The 20,615-nt window shown below is 36.3% G+C and overlaps 1 long non-coding RNA gene across 1 annotated transcript; it reads right to left on the bottom strand.

Annotated features, from left to right (window-relative positions):
- Window positions 1-751: 751 nt before the first annotated feature.
- Window positions 752-16,860, bottom strand: LOC134172833 (uncharacterized). Its single transcript, XR_009968030.1, has 3 exons — window positions 16,736-16,860; window positions 4,001-4,250; window positions 752-1,652 (listed from the first exon to the last, which is right to left on the bottom strand). It is a non-coding gene; the product is annotated as an uncharacterized LOC134172833 (long non-coding RNA).
- Between the last annotated feature and the right edge of the window lie 3,755 nt (window positions 16,861-20,615).

Raw genomic sequence — 20,615 nt, forward strand, 5'->3', positions numbered from 1 at the left:
AAAATCTTGCATGTCATTTTTTTCCCGTTAAGAGATCTAGCCCAGGTTAAAAATAAATAGTTCAAGTAGTGATAAAACCAAAGGTGCTATGTGAAACTAGAATGCATTAGTGTGTCCTAATCCATAAAGGTACACTTAATTTTACCTCAGTTTTGAGGAAAGCCACTGAAAGGTTTAAACACAAGTGAAAGCAGTGGCACAACTCATTCAATTTGGATTTAAATCTAAATCTACTGCTTTTAATAGCAGTAGTTATAAGGGAGAAGGTTAAGCTATCATAAAATATACATCTGGGGATTAAACTACCCACTAATGTCCCCACATTAATTATACAAATAGCTCTATAGAGCTCCTTTTGGTCAGGCACATTCAGTGCTCCAGAGGTAAACCACTATAGGTATTATTACACCAACCATCATAATGTAATGAAGTTTGCTCCCTTCATTAACTTAAGACATGATTTTTTTCTGAATGATTTACAGGCAAGTGGTGATATCTGTGTGGCTATCCTACAAGAATATACACTCAAGGAATTAGAGAAAAAGGTCAGCACTGGTCCAGTGCTAATTTTGCAACTTCCTTTCAAGCTGTTGTACTGAAACCTCATAGCAGCATAGTGCTCTTTTTGTCAAGTTCAGCTTTCTGTCTGGGTTGTGAGGTCCTGGCTAGCTAGAAGCAAGGTGGACACTTCTGCATGAAAATGAGTTGGTTTCACTGATCACTGAAATGTCGACTTTGCTCAGGAACATGAGAGTTTACATTTCCTAGGTAATGGGCACCAAAACCCCTGAAAACTGGGATAAAATTATATGCAATTTTTATGGTGCAGGCCTATGGAGCCATTTATAAAAATAAGCTGGGTTTTATATGATTGGTAACAAAAATACATAAAAATGTTGTTTGCCCCATATATTGGGAAATATCCTGTCTTGGCACTCTGCAGCTGGTGAGTCATAATTTTACAGTTTTTACTAAAATAAAAATGAAATTAAAAAGTCCACATTTTCAAAGAAGTACAGAAACATAATATTTATAGAAGATCATAAACAAGTACTCTGTTAATAGCTGCTGAACTTTGTTTAAAGAATAACAGACTAACATTTCCAAAGTACTCTTTGCTGAGATTGAACAGGATTTTATTCAAACTGTTGCGGTAACTAATGAAAAACAAATGAGATTTCCAAACAGTTTTGACTGTTAGGGGTGTGATGGTAATATCATTGCTTTTTGCACTTACAGCTGCTGCTTACACTGAAACTACCAATTTAAAACATAATGTCATTTTATACTTGAACTCTTGATCTGCAATACAGGAAGGGCCAGGCATATTTAACCCAGACTGGAACCAGTCTGATGCAACTGTTTTGCTCTTGTGCATGAAGCTTCTTCAGACTCCAAACTTATTTAAACCTCTGAGCAGGATCACAGACTGCTGCCAGATTTAGAATTCTTTCTTGCAAAAAAGTAACACCGCACACCTGAGAGGACAATGCTCACAGTAATTATAGTCAGAGTGCTTCTTGTGCTTGTCCTACCCTGCTAGTTTGCTTTCCCCTTCAGCTGCATCTCTAGTTTGGGGCAGAGACTGTGCAGCTCTCCGAGCCTGAAAAGCCATCGATGTCTTCTGGGAGTTGTAGCTCATCAGGAGAGGCCTAATTCATCAGAGAGAAAAAGATATGAACAGCTGAACTAAACCTTATAAGGCATTGTTAATACACCTAAACAGAAATTGTAATGAAACAGAAATATTTTTATGGTCAAAATTTTCATTTTGCTACCGATGTCAGAATTTTCCCAAAATCCCCACATTATGCCTAACGTTAACTTGTATTCAAACAAATGTCAGCATTTTCCACATATAAATATTTTCTAGGTTATTAAAAAAAAATACTTAATACCTTATAGAAGATTAAAGAAAAACAAGTGAAAAAGCACCAGTAGCTGATATAACATCATCTATATTGCAAAAGGTGGACAAAGCAAAATATCCATTTTGATGAACTGAAGAGCCTGATGTCATCTTGCTATCTCTGTATTATTAAATTGCCAGGTAGTTTTATTTTTCCTGCAGATAGCTCTGGCAAGTGTTCAGATTTTTTTTAGCCAAACGGAAATAACTGGAAAATGGCCCTTCTAGATCATAAACTATTATAATTATTGGTGTCCATTGTACAGCTTAGGTAGCATCAAGAATCCAAATGAGTTTGAATACTGAATTTCAGACACTTCAAATACACTGTTTGAAATGTGAACCAGCCACTGCTTTAGGAGAACTGAATTATTTGTTATTAAAGCCAGTAGGAGTTTATCACTCACATTAATGGAGTCAAATTTCAACTACAACTTTGAAAACCAAAAAAAGAACAACCAATCAAAAAATACTTGGGGGTGGAAGAGACAACAAAATAAACAAAAACCAACCAACCAAACAAACAAAAGCCATCAAAGTGAGACACTTTGAAGGTTTTAGATAAAAGTTCAGGAGATAAACATCATAGGTTGTTGAAAGGATAACTGATCCCTGAGATTAGCAAGTCTGTTTTGTTTTGGCTGTGTGTGTTAAAGCTGCAGTAGGAAGTTAACAAGATCATACAATATTTTTCATGTATTGTTCTGCAAATCAGGGTACATTTAGATTTCATATGTTGCCCTGCAGATGTCACTTGGTCTTTCCAAATTCTCAGTACAATCCTTGCATTGATTTATAGTTGCCATAAACATTTTTTGAAGGAGGGCAGATGTAACCACACAGACCTCCACTACTAGTTAGATGGGGGCTGCATCTACTGCTGCAGACAGATGTGCTCCATTGGAAAAAAAACTTAGCCATGTTGCAGTACTAAACTTTGACATAATCCAAAGATTTTAAAAACACCTGTTTTACATACCTCTGAGCAAAGCTATATTTAAAAGAAACACAAATCATATAAAGGAAGGGCTAAAAACCATAGTAACTTTACTCTTTCTTGGACATTAACAGTGAGGAGAGTGTTTAGCAGAACATGAAGTGTATTCATACCTCAAGTTTTTAAGCATGTTTTTCCTCCTCTAGTGTTGTATCTGAATTTCCATGTAACAGTTCAGATGGAAGGAATGATGATAACTTAGAAGAATTAGAGGATGTAATTAGCCTGCCCTGCTTCAGCCACTGAATATTTTGATGATACAGTGTTAATACCAATTGAATGGTGTATTTGTATGTAAGGGAGCTAAACTCAAAGTCTAACCCAAATTATAGCTGGACTTATTACTTGAGTTATACCACTGGGCATGCTGCATACAGAAACGACTCTGTGAAAGACCCAGGGCAAAGAAATCCTGCTTTATAGTGCATATAATCGGAAAAGTAAGGAAAGAAAATTTAAACTGTTATTTAAACAAGCCTTATTCCAATTACTACTTTCCTCTCTGTCGGGGCCAATTATTCTCACTTTAGACATGACTAGCATTTCTAGAACCCATTTTTTATATTTTTTTACAATGTATAGAGTGCCACACAGTCACTTTGAAATGCTGAAAAACAAATTAAAGTACACAGGAAAAGGAGACTTACTAAACTTAAAGATATCCTCTTATTTTGTCATACTGAGACACATTAAAATACATAAGGATTTTACAAGCAGTAAAGTGTTTTGGACATGCGTTTACTTTTACCTCTTAAAGTAACAGTGAGACAAATTTGAAAACCAGAGCATTTCTTCCCTAGAATGTGTGCCAGACAGGAAAGCAAGTACAGGAATGTTTCCTTTCTTGTTCAGAAAAAAAACCCTTAAAATAAATGTATTGGTTATGAAATGAATATGATGTGCTAATTACAATGTCAGATCACTGATACTCTAGTTTAGGAGCCTCCATTTCAGGAACAGACAGAATGAAAAGAAATAAAATAAGTAGTCAAAACCTGAAAGTTCATTTTTGACTTGGTTAAAATGAGAAAAAGTTAATTTTTTTCTTAACATGGCATAATACAATCAGTAATTTGTATTGATCCCAGACTTACCAACTAGAAAACAGGGGGGCTGTCTTTTGGATAGCAGATCAGGGACAGCTCACAGTTGCCCACAGCTTTCTTGTTTGCAGCAGACACAGTTGCGTGGCACTGTTATTAACCAATGAGAATAGAAAATTTCCAAAACTATAGGTGCCTGGAGATCTTGCTTTGCTCTGTTTCTCTCACTTATCTGACTTGGGCAGACCAGGCGTGCATAAATGAACCTGCGTTCCAAAGGACTCCTTCATTGCACTCCATCCTGCAGGCAAGAAATACAACAGGAAGGAAGATTTACTATATTTTATTTTCATGAATAAAAAGCACAGATTTGACACTTGTTGCTGCAAGTTTTTATCCCAAAGGCCTCCAAAATAATTTGATCTTATTTTGCCATTCCTTGTTCATTTGCATTAGTAATGGAAGAGCTGTCAATCAAGAACTGAATGTCTCCTTTTACATCTATCTCCCTGGATATAGGAAAGCTGTGCAATTGATAGAATTTCATGCAATACTGATTTTACTTCTTGAATCGTCTTCTCCTCCATACACCCATCTCCTTTACTACTTTTTCCAGTATCTGTGTGAATACCAGTCAAGGTACCAGCACTCTTGATTAGCTCATGCCAACAGAACCTTCCTATAGGTTTCAGAAAAACTTAGGCTGCAGAAAGCCAACAGCCTGGAGGTGACTAGTTTTTCTTCTGAAATTCATCCTGGACTGAAATTAAAAAAAAAAACCAAACCAACCCAGAAACAAATAATATACAAATGTGGGGTGAGCTAAGGGAATGAAAAGTTAATCTTATGCATAGACATGAAAATTGGCTATTTCAAGAACCCCAACTGCCCCATGAGAAAAGCTGTAAGTTTATTTCACAAGCAAAGGAAATGTGCACTAATTCTGCTACCTTTTACACAGGGCTAATGTATTTGACCTCATAGTAACCAAGTTACTTCCTGAGGTGGCTGCTTGCGTGTGCATAATTGACCTGAAGTGGTAACTTCAGAATTTTGTCTTAAATTCCCTTCTTTAGCTGATTTCACCAGTGTACCCAGTTTCATAGAACAGACTCGTGACATGTGATGCTTTTCTTTCTTCACCTGCTTTCACAACTCAGCTCATACACATGTTGTTACCTTACACTCTATTCCAGATTTGAACACATTAGCTATTCCCCTCCTCACTTTTCATACCTAGAGAGCTCCAGATAAATTCTAGACTCCATGCATCCTGGGAAGGATTTTTCCCATTCCCAAGGAGTGCTTACAGAATAGGCTCAGCTCCTTTGGCTGGCCTTGGGTGCCACAGAGCTCAGCAAACTCCATGGTTTGGAATTCTTCCCATTTCTTAGTCTGGCAGGTACTGGGATTACAGAGCATCTAAAACTAACCATATGACAGCTTTATCTCTGCAACTGTCTTTGCTGTCTTTGCCCCAGTTATCTAGTTTATTTTCTAGAAAGAATTGCATCAAATTTCAATAAATACAGTTCTGACCATCTCCATTTGAGCATAACACAGAAGTGCCCTTTGTTAACTTCATAACTGGCAGTGAGGATATATGTGTAGAGAAGAAACACGTCACTCAGGGTCCCCTCACCTGTCCAAAACTCACTGGAAATGCACCACGTGGTTTCTGGCAGTGGCTTCTCACCTGGTAAAATGTAACAAATACATTTTATTCACATTTGGGATACTCGAACAGCATGAAACAACCTGAAAAGAGCATTCACTGGGCCACTGTAAGATTACCTATCAATTATGATTTTCTCTATGGAGGTAGCTGGATAGTTCTCAGTTTGCTCTCAACTGGGCCACATAGCTTATAATTGTCACTCCTATCTTTGTATTGACTGTGTGTTTTTACCTCATTAAAAAAAAATAAATCTGAATAAACATGAAACCAGCATGAAACTATATATTCTGGTTTCTTTGTACATTGCCCCAGGATGATTACAAAACTGGGAATGAATAACTGGGAGCCATAAAAGAAAAACTCCATCAGCAACAACAAAAGGTAGAAATAAGGTAAGCTCAAGGACACCTCAGCTTACATTCCTTAAGGAGAACCTGGCTGTGGCATGATGGTTTGGTCTTCAGTGTGCACATACACATGCACACACAGCAGTCAAACAGGTGCAATTTAGATTTGTGCAGAACATTGAAGGAAAGAGCTAAAATTAAAAGAGAGCCAGGAGCCTTTCTTTTTCTTTTTTGAAAGAAGAAATATGCTCAGATGAAGCACAAGACATTCTATCAGGAGTTCCCTTAAGCAACAAGAATTTTATTGACACTTCAACAAGGAGAAGCATTTCTCTGAATGACAGCTTTATTTAACCATTGCACAGCAGACATAGTGTAAAGTGGGTAAGAGAGTTTCTGTTAGTCTTTATAGTACTATCAAGATCAGAAGTCAATTAGAGTACTTCTTCTAATTGAAGAGACGAAATTATTTCCTTACTGCCTTGCATAGTGTGTCCTGTTTTTACGACAAATATTTATAGGATAAATCATTCTATTAGGAAAAGACATGATTCATTCTACCCTAGGCAGACGCAAGTGTAATTGTGAATGTGAAATTCATAGTTTCTAGCACTTGTAAATGTTTGCACAGAACTGCTTCCTGTTCCATGGCTACAAAAGTCTATTTTCCTGAAGACCCAGTTAGGTGGCCTTGAAGCCAAAGCTCGCTGACAATAACCATGCTATCACAGCTGCTGAAGTTAGGGTGGTAAATTTGCATGAGTGAGATGAGCAGAGCTTGACTGGTGATCAGAAGAACAAAGCTGTCAGACAACATGTCCTCAATATCCTGTGCTTTGGCTTTGCAAACCTGCAAACTCAGGACATTTGGACAACGTCATACCCTCTTTTTAATGGATTAGCACACCTACCAGCTTCATGATTTCTTCTATCTGATTCACTACCTTCAAGAATGTTGTCCCAGCTGCACATTAATGTTGTTGCTAACCCTTTTCCTTCTTTTTTTACCATTTTTTATGGAATTGTGGTAAAATGTCCATATCTATGTTTATCTTTCAGTTAAGCACAGTGTCTGCAGGGTTATAGGATTTACAACCAAGGTGAGAATTAGCGAAAAACTCAGAATATTTTTATTTTAAGTACTAAACAATTTGTTCATTCTTGCTTACTTCTTGCTGATGGAACTGACAACAAAGTATTTGTATTGTTATTTCGTCTGCTGATTGCTGAGAGAGCAGACTGACTGTGTCCCGAGCTCTCCCCCAGCTCCTTTTCCATGTCCTTGCTTCCTGGTAGTTTCTCCAGTTTAAGAAAGTGAAGGTACTGTGATTTGGGCCCAAAAGTTCTCCTACATTTTCTGTTGATTTAAGCATTTTTTCTTACTCCTGAGTATAAGTGTTTAGGGATAGATTCTCAGTATAAACTGGCAAAGAACCTCTGAGTGCTTCATAGCCATGCCAATTTACACAGCAGAGAATTTGATATGATCTCAGCAAAGGCAGCATAATGCTACACACAGAAGAAATTCAAAAGTCAGAGAGAGACAGACTGGAAAAAACACAAAAGAATGAGAGAAAAAAAAAACAGCGTATCAGAAAATCTGTTTTAATAACTCTGTAAGGGGACAGCTGTAAGTAGTTGTGGAAAAGACAGTGAAGTGTGGCAGGCTGAGTCAATCTGTCTGTCCCTTCGTGTACATGCAGGTGGAGAGTGCACACGATTCAGCTTCCTTGCTAATGCTGTGAGACAATTAAACAAGGTATCGGTCATTGTCTTCTATACTGTGAATATAACAGTATTCCTGCCAAGCCTTTCTGTTATGCCAAATGTGAGTTTGTTTTACAGTATAACTAGGAAAACAGTTTAATGAAAGGCTCACCATGCCATGACTACACATAAATTCAGAGGCACCATGTCCCACATTCATTAATACTTAGATTAGCTTAGACAGACCATCACCAACCTGGAGACCACTTGAGTCTGGTTTATACCTGTCATGTGTTCACACAGCCTATACCTAAATATTTATAGAGTAAAGCCAGTGTAGCCTTCAGTGTTTTTCTGTATTTCTATAAGCAAAGTTAATAAAAATGTGCCAGCAGGAAAAAAAAGAATAGGAAACTTCCCCTATGGTAGCAGGTAAAAATCACCCAATTTTTCATGAAGAAGGGAAAATCCTCATCAACAAGCCATGTATCTCTATCCGCACCCTCAAACTGCAGTCTGAAGCACCACTGTCTAATTCCAGAAGTTCTTTGGAAGTTGTCAAGCAAGCCAAACTGTAACTACAAAACCTGGCAGCCTTCAGTGATCAGAGGAAGAGGGCATGGAAGAGAAATAGCAATTATTTTGCACACCTGGAAAGCGTACAACTGCAGAAGCTGGACCAGAAGCAAAAGGAAGACTGTGCAATTCAGGAGAACCTGAGCACTCAGTAATAACTAAACTCCTGGTCATGCTAGCTTGAGGAATGAGTCAGGGTCTGGGGAAAAGATGAGTTATTCAACGTATATTTAAAACACAACTTATTAAATGCCTCAATGCAAAGCAACATTCAGGTCTTCAATTTTCTCCTGGATTTACTAAACAAAGGACATCTGGTCAGTCAGTAACCACTGGAGATACAGTTACACATACAGGGACAGACAAAAATGAACCCTTCCCCTGCCCAGTTTCTGCCCTGGCCAGAAATATGACATTTCAAACCATGAAATACCAAATAACCAGTGCCTGTACAAATGCTGGCAGTAACTGCTATTCACTATATTGTGCAGGGCTACAGTAAGTTGCATCGCCCATAACTGTAATTTCTTCTGTCTGATATTATTTGCATCACAAAAAAAAAAATGCACTTGTTTAGTGCACCAGTCTCACATTCATAAATACCTTAGAAATGCAATACAGGATAAATTATTTAATCAGATAAAAAAGTGGAGAGAAAGCTGTGCTTAACAGATTTACATAGTTTTTTGAGAACCAGTCATACAAAATAATCCTTCAGATACAGATGCAAAGTGTTACAGGAAATGTCATCTACATTATTTGGATAAGAGTCTATATTGTTATGTATATCAATGTACATATAAAGGAACATACATATCTCTGAATGGAGGCTCCATTTTTCCACTTTTGAGGAAAGCATAGTTTCAACAATAATGTTTGATCTCCCTGGTGACAGAGCTATTTACAAAATTAGCAAGATAAAACCACCTGGAGCTTTCTGTATTTACAGAAAATAAGCTTGAGATTCATTGAATTTCTCACGGAAGATAGCATCATTTTAGAGTGAGAGTTCTCCTCTAGGTCCCATGCTCTCCTAATAATCAATATGGAACTGCAGAACTTCCTGGGCATAATCTGAAGCTTGAGCATGAGGCAAAACCCTTAGGAGTTCTTGGGGTATAAAAGAAAGATGCTCAAAGAAGATAGAAGCTTTCCTTAACTAAAAAAAAAAAGAAAACCAACCCAACCAACTAACCGACCAAACAGCATATTAATTTTTGTATTTGCATTCCTTTCTTCTTCATTGTTTGTTTAAAATATAAAATATAGCACCTTTTAAAAAATTGTTTGCCTAGATAAAAAATGTTTAGTATTCAAAACATTTTAGTGAACTTTACCGTATTGGTAGAATTTTGGAATAAAAAGCTCATTCTGAGAAAACAGTGGGGTTTTAAATTTATAAAATAAGTAATTCTCACACTACTAAAATCTATGTCTTTAAAAAACTTCTATCAAGTGAAAAACAAATGCATTGATCTATCTTCATTTGGCTTGCAAAAACACTACTGTATTTATGTTAGTGTTTCTAGTGTACAATGAAACATTTAAAAATTAACAGTAGCCTTCTTTTTTGAGCAAGACCTGAAATCAACTAAAGGACAGAATTTTTGTATTGCTAAGTGTCAATGAAGAGGAGTTACTGCTGTAAAACAAAACAAAATGTAGCTATTTTAAATTATCAGCAGTACTGGAGTATCAAACACATTTAAAATGCAGCCTTTATTGCTCTTTAAATTTGCCTAAATAAAAAACCAAATTCCATTGCAGAGATATGCAAGGATTAACAGAGCTTTCCTGCAAGAAATAGTTTCGTGGGTTTATCTGAAATTATGATGGTTAAAATGCAGGACCTTTATGACCTGCTCAATGGCAGGTTTACATTGAAACTGTTATAAATTATTACAGAGGTGAAGCCAATCTAAACAGTCCAACATAAATATATCTGCAGACATACTGGCTACTACATATTCTAAACACTGTCTGTATATGAATAAACAGAGCTTTCTAAATCATTTAAGAAAATGTATTTATTCATAAAATCAATAATATTTATTTTTGTGTTTGACAAAAAAGGTCTATTATATCTAACTTATTGGAGCTTGAAAACATTTTTTATGGATACTTATGTGGTTTTCCTACATCTGATAATGGCTGAGAATTTTATTTTGAATTACATGAATGTTTCTAATAGGTTTTGTATTTGACTAATCCTTATCTGTTTAAATTGTTATTTTATTAAATTTCACACATTAAATATTGAGTAAACATATTGTACAGGGCTACATTTATACAGCATTCTGTCAACTAAAACTTTTATCAGAGTATAAAACAGACATAGGTAATATTGGGAAACAAATCCGTATTTGTGTGTTTCTACTTTCTTATTCATTTGGAACAGCAATAAAAATACATATTTCAGTTCGTACTATTATAATAAGCAGTATTTGTGGCAGGAAAGGAAATGTGAGATGTTAACACATGGCCAGACCCTGGGTATTCCATTTATATGCATGAAACCATACAGGAAAAGCTGCAGACTCAAATAAAGTTATGTATAATAACACTGTTTGTGTTGCTTCCTAATTTCATACAATATTAAAAATATTAAATCACATTAAAATTCCTCCTGCTGGCTTCCCAAAAAAATTCCCAAAGTGCTTTGCAAGAGGCATTAAAGAAAAAAAAAGAAAAAAATCATAGTTACACATGCAAAATAGTGTCCTAAAAAAAAACAGCTGCAAAACTATAGAAAATGGGAAGTGAGAAATGCAGAGTACTAAGATCTGCTGCACTGGATCTTGCTATTGGGTCAGAGGAAAGTGCCAGAAACACAAATAATATAAATGCCAAATTCTGCCCCAAATTTATCTTTTAAAAATACAGCTACATCCAAAAGCCTGAAGTTAATATATACTTTAAAACTCCTGGTGCTTTTATTGTTGGAATTTTGTGTTGTCTTTCCTTGTTTACTATACAAATACCCTGTAACTCTATCCAATACTCATAGCTGCAGCATTTGCATACCTCTTTGCTACTTATCTCCAGCACTTCCTTTATAAAATTCCCCCTTGTACCTGTTGCACTATATAAAACAAATAAATAAAAAGAAATTAAAGTACCCTTTTTATTTTGAAAAGTGTACAACTGTAGATTTCAATCCTTCATTTCTCATACACTTTCAAGTTCTCAGTTATACTCATTTACTTTGCCATGTTGAGCATATAATAGACATACAGTTTCAGAGTGTGACTCCCTGTGCAAATGGGATCTGGTACCTCTATTCTTGCAGGTTTTGTATATTGCCTTTGGTTTTTCCTCTTGGGGCACTCCCCACTGATGCTATTGAATATGTGGTGAAAAAAGAGCTTGATTCAGCCTCAAAAGCATTAACTAAGAGTTTTTTTTCACTATTTGCTGGATAGCCAGGAAAGGTCTGAAGAAGGTAACAGCTCTTTTGGGTCAAAACTGCAATCCCTGAAGAATTGCTGGATAAAGTATGTTAGGCTCAGATTTCCTTTGATAAAATAAAGCAGTGACAGGTAAGCTACACTTAGGAAAAGTCTTAAAAGAAAACTTTCTTAGGAAAGGAGTGTTCGAGTGTTCTAAGCAGGAAAAAGTTACTTCCCTGCAGACCTACGCTGCAGAATCAGGATCCAGAACGAAGCGTTCTCCCTCCAGATGTCTCATGTTTCTGCCCAGGCCCCTCAGCAGGGGTGGTAAATCTGGGAGAGCCCCACGACGTGGACACAGCAACAGAGCTGGCACCATCACCTCCAGGACTTCCTGCTCTACCTGGAACTGCCACGAGCAGCCCTTGGATTTGATAAAATGATTAAATAAAGATGTGATTATAGTGGATTTCTGCCAGCCCACAATCTCTGGAAGTATCAGCAAGCCAGGACAGACAGCTATTTCACGCTGTTAATGGAAGGCAGCTAGTGCTGGCTCCAGACAAAACTTCTGCAAGGCAAAGGGGCAGTTTTACCCACCAGCCGGCAGTGGGGAATGGATGGTCCGGCTTTCAGCAGGTATGATAAGTGGGGTGCTGAGCCATGAGTCACCACTAGCTTCCCTTGCTACTGTAAGCACGGCTTCTTCGGGAAGCTGCCTTCTAAGATAACGCTGGCCGTAGGATAAACAACTGACAGCATTCCTGCAGTTCTCACTCACTACTTCATTCCTACTGACTTGAAAAGCAATTGCAACTTGCACTGGTAGGGAAATAAAGATGATTCATTTTAATCCAAGCTAACACAACAAAAGAATAAAGAGGGCAGAAGATGTGAAATAGAAAGATAAAATTAAAAAGGAACCACTTGTACTAAAGACATTACGTTTAAATTAAAAAGATATGTTGGTGTTTAATTTAAAGAATGAAAAATAATGAAAACAAATTGAAATAAATCTTAAAGCCATTGTAATTCCAAGTAACAATATTCTCTAATTGTTTAATGAGTTCATATTGCAGATGCAAAATGTACAAAGGTCTTCTCAAGGGAAAAAGAAATTATTTAAAAAAAAACAAAATAACATTCAGAGGGAATAAATAATCCTTTGTAAAGAAAGAAGTAAAAAAAAACCAGAGAAACTTTAAGAAAAATTAAACTCTGGCTTTGTCTTACTCTTTACAGTTTTTTAAAAAAAAAAGGTATATTGCAAATATCATTTGTTCTTAAACTATTTGTGATGCTAATTTAGCAATCAGCTCCCTGCTCCTGGGCACAGATACCATGTGAGTGTGCTCTCCATCCCATGGAAAAAGCTGTGGTGTTCCCACAGCCTGACAATTGTAATTCTAATAATCAGATTTCCAAGAACCATCCACATATATAATATACCCAGCCCCTGTCACTGCTGAATTAAGCAAATTATAAGATAGGCAAGAAACCAAATGCATTTTAAGTGATAAAACCACTTTCATTTGTAATTCTGTAACTACGGTGCTGCTTAGTCCTTTTCCCCTTCTGCTGTCTTTTAATCTCAGCTCAGATATCAACTGTCAACTACAGCGCTGTGTTAATGGATTTCAGACCTGTGTCCATAACTCCAGTGACAGGAGTAGGATTTAAAGAAGACACAATTTTAAACAACAAAAAAAGATTTTTTCCTCCAACTGCAGTATTGCATAATTTTAACATGCTCTGATAGAGAAAAAAAAAAAAAAAGATTGTCCAAAAAATAAGTCTGAATGGGAGCCAAGTGTAAGCTGGCAGGGAGCCGTCCGACAGTGTAAATGCTCATTTGTCATCTCAGGGGAGTGTTAACTCCAGCACCTGGTTACTGCAATTTAAATGTCACCAAGGTAATTCTGTCATGGCTGATTTAAGCGTAATTAAAATCAATTGTTAATCACTTTAAGTTTCATTTTGCAGTGGAAATTTCCCAAAATATAGATTTTCTGAAAGATATAGTTGCCATGGGATTTTTGGTGGAATGTTTTTGTAAAATAAAGCACTTCCAAGTTTTGGTTGCTATTTTGTTATTTCTGGGTTTTCCTCCCTTTCTTTCCACTTCATCAATTATATTCTCTAGAATGACCAGTGGGGCATTTTTTTAGATCACTACTACAGAGATCGACACTAACACTTCAGGTAACAAAGTGATTTGAGTTTGATTTAATAGGCATGCAAAGAAGAGAAATCCAGAGCACTATTTCTTCATGGGTTTTTTTCTTAATGTAGTCCAGAGTGGAAATTATGCTTTAATGAAGGGAAATACCAGTGATAAAGTACCAACAACAATAACCATTTTTTTCAACAATAACCCTGTTGATACAACAGCAAGATCAGCTGAAGGTGAAAGGAAAAATATTTCTTGGTCCCTGGAATATTAGGAGGCATGATCGATTTAGATAGATCACAACAGTATTTCAGTTACCTACTGGCGCTGAATGCACATCCTTTTCTCCACCACACGTCTGACTCAATTATATTTAATCATTCTACACAAATACAAGTTAGATTACTTATAAATTAAAACTCTGCCAGATCCATCAGTGAGTAGATCTCCTCCCTCCAGCCATTGAGTGGGTTATTTCAAAGGTGCTTAAAGTTGCATTTCCAAAGAAAAGGTAAGCACTGACACAGCAAATCATCAATGTTAGATCCACTCTTCCTTGCACCAAGCCATCTCTGTGTCAAATGATACTTACAGATGATGCTTGGGTGACTTTAGACCAGTTTACCTGACTGCAGTTTAGTTGCATCATGAAGATACTGAAAACAGATTAAAATTCAGACATGCAAGAATTATTGCAACAAGGCTGCCCTTTCTTTTCCTTATTCTTTGTCAGGAGGAGGAACTAAGTAGGTGGCCCCACCAATAAGGGATAGATCTCTGCTTTCCTTGGCTAAAGAATTTGGCAATTTGAAGTCTACAATATCTAATTTTCTTTATGGGAAAACAAAGATTTAGCTCTTCTGGAATGAATGAGATTATACTGGCTCTGGGCTTTTGCATTCTATTTTTTGTTTCTGTATCCAGGAGAAACAGTCAGTGCACCTGCTGTTCACGTGCACATTCCCATCAAGGGCCAATAATATATTATATACCTTACAGTCAATCTGTGGACCTCATTTCCAATTTGAATTTTCCAAATCAGAACTTCAATTTACCTAATTTACTTCCCACAGCCATGCAGCTAAAGGTATAAATGAAAGATGAGACAGACCATCCAGTCTACACTTCTAAAAGTGTTCCTGAGATAATAGTCCTATTACATCCAATGAAGTATGAAAACTTTACCTTCAGCTTTCTGTATATTTCTCTTTGAACTTATAGCCATAGACAGAACTGATCATGCTGGAAAAAAAAAAAAAATACAAACCAAAAAAAACCAGAAACCTTGATTTTGTCTTTCCAGAATGATCTGAAAGTCAGCGGAATTTGCATTCACAAGTTCTTCAGTTATCTTTGATTCTGTCCATAGTCTAGCTAAAGGAGAATTCTAAAAATAATGGAGTTCGAATGGTTGAGAGGTTCATCTAATTGTGCTAACAAAGTAGCATTGGGTCACTGTGCATTCATCTGAACATGTCTAGTTTTACAAAAGTTCTCCCTTAACTGATTTAGTCAAAAGAATTTCAAAAACTCGTCTGTAATCAAATCATATGACACTCAGAAAGCAATCTCTAAAGCATAAACATGAGTATTTGCAGACAGCGCCAAGAAGGGAGATGCTGATGTGAAAAATATTACATTTTTCCATAATTGGGCATCTGCAGACTATCATTATCTTCCAAAGGAGTGGTTTGGTTCTGAGAAGTAAATGGCAACCAGCTAGACAACCCTCTCTATCATTTCTGATTAATTAATCCCAAAATATATTCAAAAAGTAAGTCTATTCACATGTGCATGCACAGACACAAAATCAGAGAGGTGGACACTGAATTCAAGGTGAGAGACTTTTCTAAAGAAAAATGCGTAAAACTAAATCTAGATGAATATGCAGAAAAATCTGGTTTATTTATGTAAAGAAAAATGTCAGGAAGTAACAGTCACTAGAGAGTATATTAACAACAGTCAGTAATAATCTAGCCTTGAAAACAGTAAAAGAACTTATATTTTCAGTGTGAGATTCAGTCAGGTATTGTGAACACAATTCTTACCACTGGTCTTTTTAAGGCCATCACAGTGACATGAAAAGACCATGAGAGCCCCCTTTGCAAGCTGGGGATTGATTCTTTCAGTGAGAGTATGGCAAAGGATTAAGCGCTCTTGCTTAAACCTGTGGAGGAACCTTCTGGGAATGGAGGATTCCAAGATTTCCTTGACCTGTAGGTCTTACAGGAGACCAGTCTGCAGGGACATCCCAGCAGGACTGCAAGCAATGCCCAGCCATAGAAATATCTCAGTGGGTTTTATTTCAAACCTTGGAACAGGCAAGAGAAAATAGTGACTGAGGGCTCTGTGCTCTGCTTCTCTAGTATCTCAAAGCAGAGCATGAGGGCACAGCGTCAAGGTTCAAATTTCCAACAGGAGGGTCTGGTCTTCTGCTGTGCCCATGTGCGAAGCAGAGTGTAAAGGAACCACAGTTCAGCTACAGCTATTACTATCTAATTACTGGCACTTCCCTCCTTTTTCCTTATCATGTTGGAGCACAGCATTTTTCCCAGAGTACATCAATGCCATTTGCCCATAGGACTTTCTAAGAGAGTGGCAGGGCTCATTTCCCACCAAAGGCAGAGCACTTGTTCTGACAAGGCAAGATATGCTCATTCTCAAGCAACTGGAGTCCCGTATACTTCAGATATGATTTTTCTTAGAATATCAGTGTGTACTTAGACAGTTTGCTGACCTGCGAGAAAGAACTAAACCTCATCCTAGAGTGAAATCTGAAAGAAGCAAGTTTTATGGAAGATACTAATACACACAGTCCCAAATGCTCAGTGCTATACAAGAATTCTATCATATGTAGTGAGAGGAATAAAACATAATGGGAACCATGCAGCTAAACAGCTTGCCATTCTTCCAACATACCACTTATTTATTCCAAGACTTCTAAATCTTCCATCACTGCAGCAGCTAAATTGTATTTACCACAGCTCCAGTCATATTTTCATTTTTATTAATCTTAATTCACTTTTAGTAATCCATAAATACCTGAGGAAAAATCAGAAATTAAAAAATATCAGTATTTGTAAATGAATGAAGTTTATTTCTTACGAAGCAAATATTTTCACAATGACTATGTGTAATACACATTCTTGTAAGGATGTATAGGGCGCTAGAGATTGCCCAAGTGTGTCATATTGAATTGGTTTGTTGACAGTCTGTATTAGAGGAAGTTACATTCAATGCCTGAGATCTGTAGGAAGAGTGTAAGCAACTATGGCAATCTTAATTTGGTGTTCTCATTGAAGTGTAGGCTGATGCTTAAGCAATTAGTTCTTGTATTCTCTCTTTGAGGGACTAGATTGCATTTACATGTACATTGCTTTGACTTGTCTGCACACTACAAAATTATATATTTATTTATGTACATTAAAATCTACACTTTTATATCTATTTTTATATATTGGATTTATTTATATATTGTTAGTCTTGTTATTTTAGTGGTGCTTTCATGAACCTGTAATGAAAACCCTATAGATCTGTTGGAGAATTTCATTCACACCATCTGGGAAATTTTGAACCTCGCCCTGCAGTGCTCGTTGATGATGCTAGCTCTTTAATTTAGTGGAACTATTTAGAAAATGAAATATAAAGCCTATGTAAAATGGCTTATATTGGGTCCTCTAAAAGTTTGTACAGGACCCAGTTTAGACAAAACAGGTTATAAGGAGCTCTGGGATTCATTCTTCTCATTTTCCCCTAATACTGCATTTATACTTTTTTAGCACTTTACTGTGGAAGGGAAAGAACAGTGAAAGACAGTCTATAACGGCTGAGAGATCACTGAAGACCAGAAATGCATATTCCTTCTATTTCAATAGCGTTGTTATGCCGCATTACAATAAATGGGGGGAGAAATACTTAAAACAAGAAAACTGTCTTCAAACCAGCCATGCATTTCCAGTGTGATGGATATTTTCAGGGAAGACAGAGCTTTACTCAGCATCCAGTCCCACACCAAAATTGCTATTTTACACGTCTTCACTAGAGACCAGACCCTAATACCCTTTCACTTCAGAATCAGTTCAACCAGCTTTTAGGCCTCCTCTGGCACATTTTTATCACCATGGCAGTACTCAAATGGCACTTAAATCTGGTCCACTACTTTAGGCATTTTATTGAGTCTGTGTACAATTACTCCTGAGATGTGTTTGTGTTTCGACATGATCTGCAGCTCCAGACTGCTTCTGCCATTAGAAAAATTGAACTCAGTCTATTATCACAAAGCATACTGCAAATCTGTTCTGACCTAAGATCAAATTACTGTATTTGCATAGTAATATTTCTACTTTATTCCATAATCAAGGGTATTTAAACACATTAAACAAGTAATTTAAAGTAGTACAATATTTTGCCTTAGCAATGATTTTTTTGAGTGCTACATAGATATATCAGTGAACAATGCAGGTTTTGTATACAGAGCTGACAGTTAATGGCGGTTTTCAGAGATAATTCTTTTATTTAGGATAATACTGTGTGTTGGGCTACTTTCAAAAATTCGTTTTTTCTACCAAACCTACAAATCTTTGGGGACAGCGAAAATATGTGCGCATTTGGAGCAGAGCAGTTGTCAGTTCTGCACAGGTTAAAAGTCTGACCAATATCCCAAAGTGACATTCTGGGAAATATGCAAATGATTTGTCAAGTTATTTCAGAAATAATGGTATTTGACTCAGGAAGTTTATATTAAATACAATTTACAGTGGAGTTACAGTGAGAACTTCACTTTGGCTGATGGATGATAAGAATAAAGTCCTCCACACATGAATTGAGCCTTGTGTATATATCCACACGCTACTCTCAGACAGCCTATTTCACATGAAATTCCTACATAATGCATGGTTTCATCTAACACTGATCCCAATCCAGTTGGATCCTAGATTATCAGGTTGAGTTCTTCAGCTGAAAAAATACAGTGATAATATTTACAAATATTGACTTCAGTTCAGGCTCATGAAACTTAAACACATGACATGATACCCAGAGATAACTTGGAATGTAAGGCTTCTTTCTGGACAGTTAGAGTTTGGTATTTGTGCAAAATATTTGATATATATACATTGAACTAGCGGATGGCAGAATAGGCAAATGTTTTTCATAAAGTGAACATTAATATTCATGAAATGGAGAACATTTTAAAAGTTATCCTCCAGAGTGGGAAAGGAAAAACCAAACGTGGTGGTGTCAGACTTAAAGTATTTCACTTTGGGTCTCAAAGCACTCCAAAGTGAGAGATGTTTTCACCAAAAAAAGAGGTTTAAAATTACCAAAATTATTCTTATATAAATTTTAAGAATTTCAAGAAAAGTTAATGCTGTTGTAAAGCTATTGGGGAAATCTGACCCAAAAGCGTTTAAAGATAAGACATATAGAAAGAGTAGTGAAAGAATTTTTAAGTATTTTTTAATTATATGCTTGTTTTGATCTTTTCCAGGACAAAAATATGACAAGCTCTCCTAAGACTCCCTGTAATATGTGATAAAAATACTAATATACAAAGTTAAACTGCCCTTTTTCCTGTTCTACGAACCTATGTACGCTCTTCCATTCAATTTGGTATGTTCTCCTATTGAAATCTTGTTCGCTATTGTATCGAATAAAATGTATGCCTTCATTTTAAAAGGCCTTCACAGCTTTTCCTCTCTCCATGTGATTTTTCATAGATATCTGTTAAATTCAGTATACCACCTTATATGGAGAGTTTTCCATGAATACTACAGCTATTGCAGTATTCTTTCAATCTCTTTTACTATATGAAGCTTGAAACATTCTGATTTTCATGAACTGAAATCGCTGTGAAACTGACCAGCACTGCCTCACTGCTTCTTTGTACATCTTCCTTCCGCCACCAGCCTCTATCTCCGCTCTTCGCTTGAACAGTGTTACCAGAATGTATAGCGATTAATAAATTCTGTCACATTTGAATGACATAGTTCTGACCCATCATTCTTAGGTATTAGTATAAAATAATATACTAATGTTAGAAATAATTTGAAGACTTATAGCTCAAACTATTACAATGCATTTTCTTGGATTTTGACAGAGCATTCTATCTTTTTTTCTGACTCATCTATGTTGTTAATTTCACAAACTAGGTTCTTGAAGTACAGTATAAATTAATTGCAATGCTTTCTGTAAGAGAAAACTGCTACTCCATAATATTCACAGACGGTAAATTTTTCTCAATGTACATATACAAATAAAATCATGAGAGAACTTTAGTTCTAAGCTTCTTTTCCATTGCAAGCTTATAATTTAAAAAAAATATACATTCATATTCTACAACTCTAAAGACATTGCCTTGCTTTGCTGTTATTTTTTTATTCCTTACCAACAAAAATAAATGCTCTATTATGAGGAAAAAGTGAATGTAATGCCTGCTTTCATATAACTATTTCTCTGTAGCAGCATTGTGCTGGCAGCAGCAGGTAGACAAAAATATTAGCACAATGGACTGTAAGAGCAACTACAGACCATTTCTTGTTCTTCTTAAAGCATGACATTTCTAAAATTCATATTGTGGTAACTCAGAAATGGACTTGGATCTCCCAGAATATCCCTCAGCATCATGTGAATACCTGTGGTATTTTGTTGGTTTGTCAGCTTTGTAGTCATCTAGAATAATGGCTGGCAGGGTGAGTGGAAGTGCAAGCAGGGTCGTCCACTTGGGATAAACCTCAAACAAATACTGTTTTAAAATTTTAAGCAAACTGAAAGTTAAAAATTTTGCCTTGTTTGAGTCAAC

Source organism: Pezoporus occidentalis, unplaced genomic scaffold, assembly GCF_034315485.1.
Source record: "Pezoporus occidentalis ecotype Australia unplaced genomic scaffold, CSIRO_AGI_Poc_V1 ctg48, whole genome shotgun sequence".
NCBI lineage: Eukaryota > Metazoa > Chordata > Aves > Psittaciformes > Psittacidae > Pezoporus > Pezoporus occidentalis.